Genomic DNA, 12,101 nt, shown 5'->3' with positions numbered 1-12,101 from the left:
GTTTTAGTCAGTTATTATGTCGGCCTATTCTGTAGGTTAGAATATTGTGAAGTTGATTGACTAAGAGTAAGGTCAGCTAAATTAAGGAAGGTTTTGTTCTTTTTCTGTCTGAATTGTAATTTTCTTATGACATTCTACTTCAGGTGTCGTCAACTGGAATATCTTCACAGAGGGACACAAACAGGAATTTAGGAAGGCCTACCAAATTTCCAGGTGCTTTCAGTGTGACAACCTGTATAAGGACGTTGGCACAGGCTACCGGGGAAGTGGACGGCGAGGAATATTACAGGGTTTTTACTCAGAAGAGGGCTTCCCGGGGTGCTGGAGCTGTTTTCTGGTGGTTGAGGGAACAGCAGACCCCGCCTCACCCCAGTGAACAATCCACAGTGTGGAAATTGTGCCCAATAAATACAAATGTATTCTGCACTGAAATGCCTCTCGTCAAATTGCATGTTTATCTTTTGCAGCCTGGTGCATAAACACACTAACAGTTGTTTTTGAGTAATCTAGCACCTCTTCAAAGACACATTTGATTGATTTATTTCGAACGTGTAATACAATAAAAAAAATATATATAATAATAATGAAATGAAACAAGAGAATTATGATACTGTAGAAACATAAGCAGTATCAAATTGATTCAAAGGAGTTTACACTTATTTAACCCCACCCCTTCTCCCAAAAACTAAATTAACAGTTTGTTTTCTTTAACAAAATATACATCTAGATGTATGTCTACATACAATATACATTTACAATTATAAATAGATTATATCATTTTACTACAAATATATAATATTTATGTTGTATGTCAAATTTGATAAGACAAATATAAAAGACTATCTTTTTACATCTGACATACAAAATACATTTGTTATTAAAAACAAAAACATATTAACAACAACTTGTTGTTAATAATAATAATTTAATTTCAGTAAGAAAAACATATTTTCATGCATTTTTAGATGGTTAATAACAAGCATTACAATGTCTAAAGAGACTCCTGTGTATGAGACTCAATACTCGCTGGTTGTACTTTTGCGGTCATCCAATCTGCTAGGTGGCGATGTTGCAAAACAACTAGGGTCCTGTGAGTGCGGTCCTGAAAGTACAGCCTCCGACGCTGCAGCTTCATACTATTGAGCAGGACAGCAGCAGCCAGCGACTCGCGAGTGCGACACACACACGCGCATGATGGCTGAGAGAAAGAGGAGCGTTGTGTGGAGCTATTTTACAACTGGCAATGAAAACTTAGCGAACTGTGATGTGTGCAAGAAGGAAGTTTGCTACTGTGGCCACTTTGTATTGTTATTTTTCATGTTTGCACTTTAAATTTGCAAAAGTAAAACGTTTATTTGTCTATAAAAACTGTCCTGTCTTTATTCATGAAAATGAATTCAGATTTAGTCTATTTATGATGCTTTCAGCTCAAAAATCATGTCATGCAGCTCTCCTCTATTTGAAAGTACATAAGACGATACTGGCCCTGAAATACTTGGTATCGGATCGAATCCAGATTTTGTGGTATCGCCCACCCCTAGCTTCCACACGCTGTTTATATAGGTGTAGGAGGGGCTTATTTCCCATGTAACTTTCGTGAAACCTCCGTATCTCACGGTGAGCAGATGAGTATCCAGTTTTTTCTTAATCCTGTTTTTGACCTTTGTGACACCAATAAAATGTTCATTCCAAATTGTTATGTTGTCTCTGTATTTATTTGCAATTCACGTGTTCTCTAAAGTGGGCCTCCATTTAGTTATTTCAGTCATGAAGAAGAGTAAGCACGTGGGCGTCCATTTTAGGTTATGGCCTGGAAAAGGGGGCGGTTAGGATTAGCGTTCGATTGAGGGCGAGAGAGTATCAGGCAGTGACCCCTGAGGGGCCATCGGAGAGTGTTAGAAATTAAAATCAATATTCAATGACGTAATTACGCACAGTAAGCTTTGTCGTAGCAGTTGATACCCCCTCTGGCACTGTATGCAAAACCATCTCACCCTACAAGACAGTGAGATATACACAGACACAGTATGCAAAACCTCACCCCCTAAACGCGTCTGTTGATCACACATACATTTAAGATTCACTCTCAGAGAGATGACCTAATCAGAGAAACTAAGACAATGAGAAAGAGGAGGGAAGTTCCCTCCCTACGTCACCGCCCACCATTGATGAGGAGGAGTCACCACTGAGATATAGAGAGAGGTGACGGAGCTCTGGAGACTTCTTCTTCTCCACCACGAGACTTCACCCCTTCACCCCGGCGAGGCAACAGCTGCTCTGTCTCTCCTATTACCCTCTGCTTGTTGTATCATCGTGCCATTTAATTAAACTCAACCAATTTGAACCTTTTCGGAGACTCCATTAGTCTCTTCATTCTAAGCTTCTCTCCTGGGCGCGAGAACAACGAATACTTCTAACAAGAGCCAACCTACCCCAGAAATGAGAACATGGGGCACTGGCTGTGTTAGGGAATAAGAGGCTTGGATCCTACTGCCGGGGAGTGTAAGATCGAGTGCTCGGGCCATCCTTGTTCACCACCGAGGCAGGCCAACTCTCATCTTAGGCCCCAAGAAAAATGTAATTACGTTGAGTGATAGCTATCATAGTAGTGTTTTTACTATCAATCACATATAACAATTCTAATACACATCCTCAGTAGTAAACCCAGGAGTCATTGAATGTTTCTGCTTATTATTAAACAATCTCCCCCAATGTAGCTGTGCGTGAGTTTTCAGCATTCAGGATTCTTCATCAAAGTAGCATGTAGCTGTGCGTGTGCGCTTTCAGTATTCAGGATTCTTCATCATAATTCTTCATCATTGTAACATGTAGCTGTGCGTTTGTGCTTTCAGCATTCAGGAGGATATCAGAGACAAGTAAGCAGGAGAGATGCCTTCGCTGCCATGCATCAGGACTGAATGAGCCAAAAAAGGGCTTCTGCACTCTTTTATATATAGGTGTGGGAGGAGCTTATTTGTCTGTGAGTTTCGTGAAGCTACCGTATGTTCCCGTAAGCAGGTAAATTGCCATGTATTTTCTTAACCCTATGTTGGACCTTTGTAACCCCAATAAAATGTTCATTCCAAATTGTTATGTTGTCTCCTTATTTATTTACAATAGAGAACCGCAGTGAAAACCCAGAAGTAAACTTCTTCCGGTTCCTTCGACAAAAATGCAATGCAATTTCTCCATAGGATTTTGGAAAATAGCTTGAAATAAGGTCTGTGGTTGACACACATTTAAGAGACGGATCACGTTTTGTTTAGTCGGATAATCTCCACATGTCTACTGTTAGAAGTATTCGTTATTCTCGCGCCCAGGAGAGGAGCTTAGAATGAAGAGACTAATGGAGTCTCCGAAAAGGTTCAAATTGGTTGAGTTTAATTAAATGGCACGATGATACAACAAGCAGAGGGTAAGGAAAAGACAAAGCCGGTGATGTCTCTCGTGAGGCTGCAGCGAAGACAAGTCCCGTCTTGTCCTCCCCGATCTCCTTTATCTCTTCTCGTTCTCTCCTGCTGTGCAGATAGGGGGAACGCCCTCCTCGGTATTCAATCGACATCGCGTGAAACAGAGGATTTCGACATTTGTATTCCTTGCTTACTTCCTTAAGTCTTTTCTCCTCTTTATCTCTTTCTTGACTTTTTATTTACGGTAATACTTTATAAACAGCTGTAATAGTTTAGAAATCCTAGAAACACTTTTACGGCACAGTTCTCATTAACTCCTGACGTCATAGCTACCCACGTATGTGAAAACAATAAAACAGCTTTTAAACTGACGATATATTTTAGACTAAATGATGCTATTAAACATTGATTTTAATTTCTAACACTACCCATCTTTTATAATTTTCTAATCATAAATCTAATCGATAGATTTATGATCGATAGATTTATGATTCGTCTCAGAATCAACCTCATTTTAATGAGTTTCTGTCTCTGACAAAGAGGTCATAAAATAAAGGAAGATTCCCGGACATAAAAGTCAACTCTGCTTTACATTTCTCGTATAACATTCATACACAAACATATACTGTAAGTATATAAGGCAAGCAACCAGGTGAATGAAGACATTTGAGTTTTTTCTGGGATTGTGGATATGACGGATAATTTTGAGGAGTGTCTCTGTTTTTTTATGTTATATATTTTTCATATCTGTGTCATGCAGTGTGGGTCTCTCACTTCTGTCGTCAGGGCACAGACTGTAGAGGGCTCTTTGGTCTTGACTTGGTCTCGGTTTAGGGGGTTTGGACAACAACAGTACTGCTAAAGTGTTTTGTCTTATAGTGTCTGTAGAAAACGTTTGTTATGGTAATGAATGCCTCTTGTTCATGTAACCAAGCAAAAATAAACACAAACAATTATATAAGTTGAGGTCAACACACTTATTTATTATATGTAATGTTGAAACGTAATGCAGTGGGTGTTTTACAGTGGGCTTCACTGAGCATAGAGCAGAAATCCACTGAAAATCATGCGATTATACAAATCACAAAAACGTTGTAGCTGGAGGGCAGAACAATGTTGGCAACATCTCCCTTCTCCAGCTGAAGAACAATTGAGTTAGCCGCAGAGACATAGCCATAGGCATCATTGTAATCTTGAAGCCTCATCTTCATCACGTTGTTGAGAGCGAATTCAAGAGCGGGTATCTGATACAAAGCGGCTTCCCCACATGTTTGAAGCTGAAGTAGTAGACTCCTTTGACGGGGCTGTGAGATACCTGCATCAGAGGAGAAGGTCAGTGAGGGGAGATTGTTTCTGGTGCTTCAGGCAGGGACTTAAGGATGTTTTTTTTTTTAAATAAGGAGCATGTAGGAGCTCTTGACTTTTGTTCTATTTCTACCATGATCAACTGTAGGAAAACTAAGAGATGTTTTAATGGTTTCATTAAGAAAACTCTTAAGAAAGCTTACAGTCACACAATCTACTGTAAATAACGTTAGCGTGTGTGTGTGTGTGTGTGTGTGTGTGTGTGTGTGTGTGTGTGTGTGTGTGTGTGTGTGTGGTGTGTGTGTGTGTGCGTGTGCATGTGCGTGTGTGTGTTGTGTGTGTGTGTGTGTGTGTGTGTGTGTGTGTGTGTGGTGTGTGTGCTCAGTACCTGTAGTTGGGCTGTAGGCCCAGGCCGACATTGGGTGAAGACTTTAGTGTACTTCAGTATACTGTTAGTGCCGAAGGGTCCGACTACTCCTGCATCACTGAGACCGGCTGAGAACGCCACCTGAGGACCGGCTGTGAGAAAGAGGAGGATGCAGCAGAGTTTGATATTGCTGGTATATCAGTAGACCAGTTCTATTCTTATACAATACTTTGACTCTTCATAATAGTTTCTGTTTCTTACCTCTGTCACTGAAGCTCATCTTGGCCTCTAGAACTGAACACATTTTAAAATTGTAAAAAATAAATGATGGTCAACATTTGTCTTCAGTGTTTTTCATTTTTACAAAACCGCGCATTCAAGAATTGTTCTACCATACTAAAATGTGCACTTTTTCTCTAGACCGCTTTTTTGCCTTTTAAAAATGGGAACAGATTTAGTTTTTATGAAAAAAACAACAACTTTGTATTTCTCAATGTTTTCTACCTGTGCTCTTATTCTCACTTGCTGAGACTCTATCCAGGAGATCTGCAATACAAAAAGAAGCTCATTATCTGACAAACAACCACACGTGATATCTTATCAGTTTCTCACTTTTGTATTTTACACAAAATTATGTCTTTGTATCTTAACATTCACAACATTTCCCTTTTTATGAAGTTTCTGTTTCTTACCTGCATTCGCTCTCTTGAGCTCCTCCACCTCCTTCTCACTGGAGCTCATCCTGGCCTCTAAAGCTGAACACATTTAAAAAATTGTTATTAGTATTATTGTAGAATGTCACCGTGGAGCTCTGTCACAAACATTATTGTACATCAACATATAAGTAAGCATATTATGTAAATATTTACCTGCTTTCACTTCTTGGATATCAAAGTCCCCCTCTTTCTTCCCTGTCCCCCCTCCATCCTCACCCTGAGCCCCCCGTCCAGAGCAGACAGAGCAGCAACGCCAGACAAACTGCAGTTTCTCCTCATTCTGAAATATCGCTGTTCAGACAGAGAAGTGTAACACGTCTCGCTCTGTTCCCGTCTTTATATCCACCTTAAACAGGTCACGAGGCCGTGAGAATCCAGCAGATGTCTTTGATAACAAACGTGAAAAACATCCAAACGTCCTTGGACATTAACCTGATTTTAAAGGAAACAACAACTTGAATTTTGTCCTTGAACATAGCTTTATTATGTATGCTTTCAAAAGTAACATCTTTAATGGCTAAACTGCATTCTTTCATATTTGTTCTCAGTGTGTAAGGGTTGTTTTCCTAGACTTGTATGAAAGAGGAAATACTATGCTCATTTCCAGGTTCATATTAATAATAATAATAATAATAGTAATAATAATAATAATACATGTTATTTATATAGCGCTTCTCCTGGTGCTCAAAGCGCTTATACATATCAGTATGTAGTGTCTCTACTGTGACATGTCTCCATGCTTTAATGTTCTAAAAGCTCTTTATTTTTCTCATACTGCCTGTGCTGGTGCAACACACTCTCACTCCCTGAACGTCCAGGAGCGACGCTTGGTCAGGGTCCATGGCGTCCAGTTGTGACGCGCCGAGTCTCCTTCAGCTTCATAAACGGACGCAAAGAGCTTTCAACTGATTGCAATGTATTCCCATCGGCGGCGGTATTTGACGCTCAGGGAAGCACCGCATCGGTCCATGTCGGCGGCACTTAAAGGCAATGTGAGCGTCCATTCCCATTGGATAACGGAAGATTTTACACCCGGAAGTAAGTATTCTCTTTACTGTCGATTACAGTGATATCTGCACTACTCATCAACTCAAAAACACCAGATTATCCTTGTTAATTACACAACATTGATTGGTTTAAATTGTGTACAATGCTTTTGTATTTTCCCCCTTCGATTCGGAGAAACAAATATTTTTTCGGAGTTTAGGATGGCGGAAGACACTACACTACCCAGAATCCTCAGCTATCGTTTGGGACTACACCATGTGCTTCGCTCGACAAACCCCGTGATTAGTCCTCAAGCTCTGTGATTGGATGTTGGAGTGGCAGTGCGCGAAGTTTACACGGAGCGTCAAACAGCACTTTGAAATGGAATGAATCCCATCGACGGCACACTGTTCAAAACAGGAATCGAACGTGTCCTACCCCCCCTTAGGTCACAGGCTCCTCCAACCGTGCAACACAATAAAACAGATACACAGAGAAAATAGTGCAAGTAAATACAAAAAGAAAAATAGTAAATAGTGCAATAAAAGTCTATATACAAGTAATTGGAACTCCACATAAAGTCAATACACAGATGCGTTTTACATCAATCTCACATCATTATTGAGCTGCTTTGAAGGCGGTCTGTCTCTGACCCCACAGAAAATTCTCTACGTATTTCCTGTGGGTGAATTACGGCAGTATGTCACAACACTAAAACTATATATACATCAGTTTACAAACTCTTGCACAATTACATTTATCCTGTAACTACTTCACAAACACGTGCAATTTCTCCTCACTGTTTTAAGGCCGCTACACACCCACCTGAGACCAAAGAACGCGTACCGAAGGCGTCCCGACTTTTACGTCAGCTACATCGCCTGCGTTGGCTACGCCGCCCGCCTACGCCGCCCGCCTACGAACACACCGCAAATACTTCAGTCGACGAGTGGCAATAACTGTCCTTACCAGCAGGCAGCGGTAGTGTGAACAGCCAATCAGAGTGATTGCTTGGGCTGACTTTCTCTGACCTCCCGCGGCCGATTCAATATGTTGAATCGGCCGCGGGAGGTGTGAAAAGGTGCCGTAAAGAGACAACGGTGTGGGACACACCAACCTGAGTAGGGCGCCGCGAATTCCCGACTGCCTCTGACGGCCTCTGACTCCCAACATCGGGTTGGTGTGTAGCCAGCTTTAGACCGTTCTGCACGAACAGTTCTGACATTTTTGCAGGCGTGTTTGAGAAATATATACGAGCATTCGACTGGATAAATGAGAGTTGGATTGTACTCCAAGTTTGTTGAGAGTTTTTTTTTAAATCATTCAAGAATTTTCAGTTTTTGTTGTATTCTTCATTTTTCATGGAGGCATTCCCAGGCTCCACCAACAATGCAACATAAATAGATATAAGGCATAAAACAATAACAATAAAATAGACCAATGTGCAAATAATGCAGGAGTAGTTCACTAAATACAAGTAAATATAATAAGATGAGCTAAATAGTCTGGTTGTCAGCTGTGTTCTTTGTAACCAAATCTCTCTCAGAGGGGCGTGGGGAGGGGCTCCTTATTTTCATCTAAAGTAACAGACAGAGAATCAGCACTTTTGAAACAGGGCTGAAACAGAGGGGATTATGGGATGCTGCAATGATCTGTTTGGTATTTGGAGCCAAACACTTCAGAGACATGTTTGTATATATCTGAGACCTAAAAGATATTGATGAAAAACAGTATAATAGGCGACCTTTTTTTTGGTACAACTAGTTCCTGAACAGTGTCCTTCACATGCTGATATACAAGAGAGGGAGTTACACAGTCACAAGATGGAGGAATAGAAAGCAGTATTCAATGTTTCGTTCAGATTAGCTCCACGTCAGAAATGATCCTGCTTGTCATATGTCTATCTCCATAGAGGCTGAATCATCATGTTAATCACATAGCTATCATATGCCTAAAACAGTCCTGATGCTCTTCTAGGTAATCATACATCCTGTCATGTACACAGCTACAGTTGGGATACCTTTGTTATCATGTTACTCTCATATTGGAAAAGTACATTCAGTATTTTCCCAACAATAAACATTATGACTCTGAGACATTTTAAAGAGTCAGTATTGATAATAAATCAGTCAGCATTATCCACACCACTTCACAATCCTCCAGATGTCTGTTACCTCATCCCCAGCACTGCAGAGAGCACCAGGCAGCAGAGGGACATCAGCAGACACAAAGTCCAGGCCAGGTAGAGACCCCCAGTGAGATCTGAATCCTCCTCCCTTGGCATTGTCCCCCTCGTTAATGAGCAACAAACTGCAAAGTGTTGTGATTTCAGGTTCTTTATCCGTGATTTTATTTACCAGAATCTTAGGGGACACTGATGGCAGATCTGTGCCCTGAAAACACAATAATTAGAGTCAGACAGGGTTCACCATGTTGTGGGAATAAAGATATAAAGAGTTTTCTTTTTCCTCCGATAGTCTCCATTTCTTTTATCTGTCAGATGATCATAATAGTGTTCAGGACAACGCAAACAACGGATCAGCGTTAAAATGTTTTGGACACTCTTGGGGCTCTAAATATTAAACTCTATAGGTTTTATTAACCAACCTGATCATCCATTTGTGATATGATCAGGGTGCTGACACATGAATATCCCAGCAGAAGCAGCAGGCTCACACACAGTCTCTGAGTGTGTGTGAACGCGTTGGGGCAGGGGCAGCTGTACAAAGATATCCAGATGTGGAAATCGGCCAAATAGTCTGATAGCTTGAGACTCAGCGTCTGCAAGGGGGGAACATATTAATATTTGTTTTTTGTATCTGAGTGTATGTGTATGAGAACTCTGTACCTTAAAAAAGCCTATTCCACGAGTGCATTTTCCCAGAATCCTCTCCACCCGCCCGTCACTTTGGTTCACAGCCAACCAGCACTGAGCCACAAAGAGCCACGCACGTCCCTTCAGCTGCCCTCTGCTCACCTGGGTTATTAAGAAACAGAAGGAAAACAAACCATATTCAAAAGGAAAGTCCACGCAAATCCCCAGCACTTTACCCAGAGAACAACATTTGCATATCAATGACTGATCCTGTGTTACAGTTTTATCCCAAAGGCCATAAGACTGATGAACTCCTGAGCTCTGTGCCTTCACAACTTCATATCATCTGTTCATCTCACATGTTTATCTATTACTACAATAAGCAGTATTTAAATTCACTGTACAGCATTTCATTTTACATTCTAGTTAACCCTGAAATGTTGAGTACCCCAAAGTGTTATGATAGTAATGTATAGTAGGGTCCCCAGTACATAGAAACTGCCGGATGCTAACTTGCATTTGTTTTGAACAATTAGCATAAGTTGAGTTAATTAAGATGAATGGCATTATAGCATATGTAAACAAAAGTAAAACAATTATGTGGCCGATTTGGAGTGATTTTGGGGGGATTTTCAGGATCAATGATGGCAGTTTGAACCAGAAAGTGGCCATATGTGTACTCTCTGTGAGCTGATTTTGACTACCATGAGTATTGTTGCCACCATTGGATGCAGAGAGCACAAGATGGAAATGATTACCTCTACTGTGGACAATTCTTTTTCAAATAAATAGGCAATCTGTCCAATACAAATACATTTCTAACATAAAACTTTAGGGTACATTTCCGGGTTAACAACAGCTGACAACTAGACTATTTAGCTCATCTTATTATATTTACTTGTATTTAGTGAACTACTCCTGCATTATTTGCACATTGGTCTATTTTATTGTTATTGTTTTATGCCTTATATCTATTAATGTTGCATTGTTGGTGGAGCCTGGGAATGCCTCCATGAAAAATGAAGAATCCAACAAAAACGGAAAACTTGGAGTACAATCCAACTCTCATTTATCCAGTCGTATGCTCGTATATATTTCTCAAACACGCCTGCAAAAATGTCAGAACTGTTCATGCAAAACGGTCTAAAGCTGGCTACACACCAACCCGATTTTGGGAGTCAGAGGCCGTGAGAGGCAGTCGGGCATTCGCGGCGCCCTACTCAGGTTGGTGTGTCCCGCTGCGCACCGTTGTCTCTTTACGGCACCTTTTCACACCTCCCGCGGGAGGTCAGAGAAAGTCGGCCCAAGCAATCACTCTGATTGGCTGTTCACACTACCGCTGCCTGCTGGTAAGGACAGTTATTGCCACTCGTCGACTGAAGTATTTGCGGTGTGTTTGTAGGCGGGCGGCGTAGCGGGCGGCGTAGCCGACGCAGGCGATGTAGCTGACGTAAAAGTCGGGACGCCTTCGGTACGCGTTCTTTGGTCTCAGGTGGGTGTGTAGCGGCCTTAAAACAGTGAGGAGAAATTGCACGTGTTTGTGAAGTAGTTACAGGATAAATTAAATTGTGCAAGAGTTTGTAAACTGATGTTTATATAGTTTTAGTGTTGTGACATACTGCCGTAATTCACCCACAGGAAATACGTCGAGAATTTTCTCAGTTTTTTGGATTCTACCTTCACCGAGAAAAACTCATTTGTATTTCAGAAATGAAGGAAACTGGGGGTAAAGCAGGGGTGTCCAAACTACTGCCAGGGGGCCAAATGCGGCCCTCAGCAAATAAAAAAAGTATAAAGAAATATGGCCAACAAATGGGCTGTTTCTTTCTTATAAGCATTTTCAAGTATCAAGAATAATTTACCTACATTTAATAGATTTTTCCAACTTATAACTGAACCTATGAGGCGATATACCTCTCCTCTAGCGAGTGGCCCAGCTCTTCGTATATTCTTCTGTATGTGGCCCTCGGTGAAAAAGCTTTGGACACCCCTGGGGTAAAGGATGTGTGTGGTAATGTCATTCTTTACCTCGGACACGTCCAGGTGTTTGATGTTCCAGCTCGGGGAGGGTCCAGAGTTGTCGTGCCAGATGTGCACCCCCCACACAGGGCCCAGGCTGTCGGCTGCACTGTGGGGTCAGAGACAGACCGCCTTCATCAATGAGCAAAAACAATTCAAAGCAGCTCGATAATGATGTGAGATTGATGTAAAACGCATCTGTGTATTGACTTTATGTGGAGTTCCAATTACTTGTATATAGACTCTTATTGGACTATTTACTATTTTACTATTTTTCTTTTTGTATTTACTTGCACTATTTTTTCTGTGTATCTGTTTTATTGTGTTGCACTGTTGGAGGAGCCTGTGACCTAAGGGGGGGGGGGGGGGTGTAAGGACACGTTCGATTCCTGTTTTGAACAGTGTGCCGTCGATGGGATTCATTCCATTTCAAAGTGCTGTTTGACGCTCCGTGTAAACTTCTCGCACTGCCACTCCAACAT

The 12,101-nt window shown here is 41.3% G+C and overlaps 1 pseudogene; it reads right to left on the bottom strand.

Moving 5' to 3' along the window:
- Positions 1-4,411: 4,411 nt before the first annotated feature.
- LOC117483935 lies at positions 4,412-12,101 on the bottom strand (annotated as a pseudogene).

Source organism: Trematomus bernacchii, unplaced genomic scaffold (assembly GCF_902827165.1).
Source record: "Trematomus bernacchii unplaced genomic scaffold, fTreBer1.1, whole genome shotgun sequence".
Taxonomy (NCBI): domain Eukaryota; kingdom Metazoa; phylum Chordata; class Actinopteri; order Perciformes; family Nototheniidae; genus Trematomus; species Trematomus bernacchii.
Note: the sequence above shows the minus strand (reverse complement) of the source record. Positions and strands in the feature narration are given on the sequence as shown.